A 5,064-nucleotide genomic window follows, 5' to 3' on the forward strand; every position below is an offset into this window, starting at 1 on the left:
TGCATCTGATAGAGGATTAATATCATATATATCTAGGTATCAAGTAAACAAACCAATTTTAAAATGGGGCACAGACCTAAACAGAATTCTCAAGAGGAAATTCAATAAAGCCTGACAAACACTTAAAGAAATGCTCAACACTCCTTAGCCACCTGGAAATGCAAATCAAAACTACTCTGAGATTTCAACATCCACCTGTCAGAATGGCTAAGATCAATAAAAAGAAGTGAGAGCTCATGCTGGTGAAGATGTGGAGTGAGGGGAACACTTATCCATTGCTGGTGGGAGTGAAAACTGTGCACTTTCTGTGGAAATCAGTGTGATAGTCCCTCAGAAAGATGGGAATAGATCTACCTCAAGATCCAGATCTATCTTGGGCATAAACCATAAAGACACTTGCTCAACCATGATCAGGGTTCATTGTTACTCTATTGATCATAGCCAGAAATTGGGGGAAAAATAAAAGCTAGATACCCCTCAACAAGAACGGATAAAGAAACTCTGGTACATTAACACAGTAGAGTATTATATTACTTAGCTGTTTAAAAAAAAATGACAACATTTGTGGGTAAATGGATGGAGCTAGAATAAATCATCCCAAGTGAGGTAATCTAGACCCAGAAAGACAAATATGATATATATTCACTTATATGTGGATATCAGCTGATAAGTCAGTGATAACCAAGCTACACTCTGAAGAGCAACAGGTAGGTACAGAGTAAAGAAAGAATACATAGTTATGGGAGATGGGGGAACTGGAATGAAAGAATAAAGAGAAGTGGGAAGAGGGAGATGAGGGGTGGAATAAAATGAGAGGCAGCTAAATCAAGGGGCATTTGAGTGGTAGTATGGAAAACTAATACAATAGAAAATTCCTAAAATATATGCATATACGAAGGGAATCTAGATAAGATCACCAAGTTCTGGGGAGACAGAGTCTGAACTGGCTATCTCTTATCACCAAACGAATCTTCCAATACTAGGACTGGGTTACACCTAACTGAATTGTTGGCCAAGGAGTTTCATGGGAACCCCCCAAAAAACCCAGGCTGTTGCTGAAACTATAGGTTGCTCTCCACAAAACTGAAGGCAAGGCCCCATTGCTGAAGGCAATACCTACACAACTCATTGACTATGGAGAAGTTGAGGCGGTGTCTACAAAGAGCCTTCACTCCAACATTCTAGCAACTTTGGTAAACTAGCAGAAGAGAAACACCAAGGCAGCCACAAACTTTTGATCTACAATAGTGTCTTGCCTGCAACATATGTAGGGCAATAAATGGCACAAGGCTTATGGGAGTAACCAACCAATATATGACTTGACTTAAGGCCTACACCATGACATGGAACCCATACACAACAGTGCTTGGATGCAACAACCAGAGACTGGATTGCTTAGGGACCTAAGGTAAAACCAAATACTATCACTAAGGGGAAAAAATGTAGCAATGAAATTACTTCTAATGACATTCTGCTCTGTTTGATAGACTTGTGCCCTGCTCAGTTGTCATCAGAGAAGCTTCCTCCTGCAGCAGATAGAGAACAAGATAGGACAGAGACCCACAGCCAGACAGTGTGAGAGTGAGTAACCTTGGAATGCTCAACCCTAAGTGAGATGTCTTCTTCACATCCTCTCCTTGGAGCTCAGTAAACTCTCAGAGGAGGAAGCAGAAAGAATGTAAGAGCCAGAAGGGATGGAGGACACCAAGAAAACAAGGCTCTAAATCAACAGGCCCTTTACTCATGAACTCACAGAGACTGAAGCAACAGTCATGGGATACACCAGATGGGGTCATAGAGCTGAAAGGAGAAATGGACACATGGCCCATCTGAAAACCAGCAGCTACCTCTAATTGATAACCACTTTGCAAATAAAAATGAAAATTGTTTCCTCGGAGGGAGTTTCATTGGGGAAATAAACCTCTCTTCAGGGTAGGCCACGTGGCAGCAGTAGACGGCCAATACAAAACAGCCCCAGAGCATCCTTGGAGGGTCCTTGTCCATAATGTACTCTTTGGGGCTTTTCCTCTTTTTAAAAAAATTTTACCTCGTTTTTTATTTTTGTTTTATTTTGTCTCCCCCCCACCCAGGTCCTTTGCATATATACTATGGTTTCCAGTTTCTTGTTTTTGTCTTTATTTTATTGCTTTTGGTTTTTTGAGGCAGTGTTTCTGTGTAGCCCTGGCTGTCCTGCAACTCATGTAGACTAACTGGCTTCAAATTCAGAGATCTGCTTTACTCTGCCTCCTGAATGCTAGGATTAAGAGTGTGGGCCGGGTGGTGGTGGTGCACACCTTTAATCCCAGCACTTGGAAGGCAGAGGCTGGCGGATTTCTGAGTTCAAGGCCAGACTGGTCTACAGAGTGTTGTAGCCACGGCTACAACAGAGAAACCCTGTCTTGAAAAAATAAAAAAATAGTGTGTGTACACCTGGCCACACCTGGGCAGTTTAATGATTTTATGAGATTCTGAGTATGCAAATAACAAGTGGGTCTATTTTTTATGTTTTTATTTATTTATTTATGTTTGTAGAGAGCTCTTTTCTTCTGTTTTGTGTTTTGTCCTATTCCGATGTTAGCTTTGGGTTTATCTTATTATATTTTATTACTATCCCTTAAAGGTCTCTTTGTTTTCTAATGAACAACAAAAAAGGAATAGATCCAGCTGGGAAGGTAAGTGGGGAGGGCTTAGGAGGAGGAGAAGAAGAGAAAGCCATAATCATGGTATATTATTTGAGAAAATAATCTATTTTCAATAAAAGGAGAAATTCCAAAATTAGTTAATTAATTAAAGCCAAAAACCAAAAGTAAAAGTGTATAATTCTCTGGTTTTTCTTAAGCTTTCATCCTCCTTAGATACTCGCATGTGTGTGTGTGTGTGTGTATGTATGTGTGTGTGTGTGTGTTTCTATTGCTACTATAACAAACTCTACAAACTTAGTGGCTTAAAACAATACATTTTTTTCAAAAGTCTTACTGTTCTGTAGAATAGAAATTCAAAATAAATGTCACTGGGCTAAAATCCAACAGATTGCAGGAGGCGCTCTTCCGCAGGATGAGAGTTCCAAAGAATGTGTATCTGCACTTTCTCCGGCTACTCGAGACCTCCAAGTCCCACAGCTCACAGCCCCTTCCGCCTTCAGAATCCTTCTGACCCTTCTCTGGCTACACTTCAGATTCCCACGTCGCTGGGATAGGTTCTCTTCCCTGAAAGATTCCATTGCTTAGATACAGTCCATTGCTCTTAAAATCCAGAATAATAATCCCATCTTAAGGTATGTAATCATACCTGCAAATCTCCTTTACCACGAAAACTGTATTATATTCTCGGGTTCCAGGGAGTGCCATGTTGTTGAGGCCCAAGCAAAGATAGCCTGAGATGGTGCTTTGATCGGCTATCAGGCCTGAGAAGTTGCTCGGAATCCAGGTTCCTCTGACCTTGTCTGGTTTCTCTCCTGAGCACAGGGGCAGGCTCACTCTGGAACTCACTTACCTAACCAAGGGGAGAAGTGCAGTCGTCTTAAAAGCCTCTCCCCAAGCGTCTCATCGAATAACCATGGAAGATTAACTACTGGGGACAGAGACTCGCCACCTCCACACCTCCTGCCCAGACAGCTTTTCCAGTTTTTCCTCTCTAGCACACGGATGCACTCCACCACTGAGCTGCACCTCCAGCCTCCCCTCCCCCTTGCCTTTTCATCTATTCTTCTGAGGACAACTCCTGGAGATTTCACAAGAGCCTTTATCTACCCACCAGGCCAACCTTTGTTCCTCCTGCACATTCCTTTCTCTTCCTCTCCCACAGCTTGCTGACAACGCCCTCCAGAGGATTCCAAGCTTCTCCCGATGCAAGGCTCCTTTCTTCTCTATAGCTGGGAAATTATGAAAGACATAACCATCAGATCCTTTAGAGGAGACTAATCCTTTGTTCTGGTTTTGCCCAGTCATATACTCCCTTATCGGCTCCTTGCAGCAACACGGGACAGCCAGAGTAGATTTGGTTACTAAGACACATAAGGGCATCAGGCTCTTGTATGGTAGACACCATCCAGATTAAGTCTGGATTCTAGGCTTCTGTCCATTGTGTATATCTTAGTTATCTCCTAAAAGGAATGTGGCAGAAACAATCACTGTTACCTATTGGTATCATCTAGCCAAATCTGTAACCCCACCCTATAACCTTTCCGAATGGGATTTCTGAAAGCCCAAAGGTAGGTTAATCCCAAACACATGGATCCAAGACTGTTGTCAGAGTGGCTACCAAACAACCTATGACTTCATTATACTTTTCATACTTTATGACATTCAGTGGACATCTGTATGAAAAGTGCCCATTGCAGAAACTGTTTGCTGTTATTATTTTCTGCTTTGCTATGCTTCTTTAAAAACTGCTTTAGGGGCTGGTGAGATGGCTCAGTGAGTGGTTGAGAGCACTGACTGTTCTTCCAAAGGTCCTGAGTTCAAATCCCAGCAACCACATGGTGGCTCACAACTATCCATAATGAGATCTGATGCCCTCTTCTGGGGTGTCTGAAGACAGCTACAGTGTACTTACATATAATAATAAATCTTTTTAAAAAAAAAAAAAAACCTGCTTTAGATATGGTGGTGCATGCCTTTAAGGCTTCAGCAGGCAGGTCTCTGAGTTTGAGGCCAGCCTGGTCTACAGAGCATGTTCCAGGACAGCCATGGCTACACAGAGAAAGCCATCTAAGCAGCACTGAGTTGATGGAAGCAGTACTTGCTGCGCTGACATCAGGAGCCATCTGTCACACAGAACTATGGTTGTCAAAGACCCAGTCAGCTCCTTTTGAGAATTGTCCTAGAGAGAAGACAGCATCTGTAGAAAACAAAATTTCCACTCATTTGCTTGGAGAGCTGGGAGGAGGGCAGGGCAGGGGCTGCTGCCCTGGCTTCAACAAGAAGATCTAGACAAGGTAGGGACAAAGATGCCTGTAGAACACTCTGCTCCAAAGCCAGGATCTGGCTTCTGCCTGTAACAGCATTCAAGAACAGAAGTAGAAGCCAGGCAGTGGTGGCATACGCCTTTAATCTCAGCACTTGG

At 42.7% G+C, this 5,064-nt stretch overlaps 1 long non-coding RNA gene across 1 annotated transcript; it reads right to left on the reverse strand.

Moving 5' to 3' along the window:
- Positions 1-2,972: 2,972 nt before the first annotated feature.
- LOC116071445 lies at positions 2,973-3,581 on the reverse strand. Its single transcript, XR_004110898.1, has 2 exons — positions 3,289-3,581; positions 2,973-3,206 (listed from the first exon to the last, which is right to left on the reverse strand). It is a non-coding gene; the product is annotated as an uncharacterized LOC116071445 (long non-coding RNA).
- Between the last annotated feature and the right edge of the window lie 1,483 nt (positions 3,582-5,064).

The sequence above is a fragment of the Mastomys coucha genome, unplaced genomic scaffold, assembly GCF_008632895.1.
Source record: "Mastomys coucha isolate ucsf_1 unplaced genomic scaffold, UCSF_Mcou_1 pScaffold22, whole genome shotgun sequence".
NCBI lineage: Eukaryota > Metazoa > Chordata > Mammalia > Rodentia > Muridae > Mastomys > Mastomys coucha.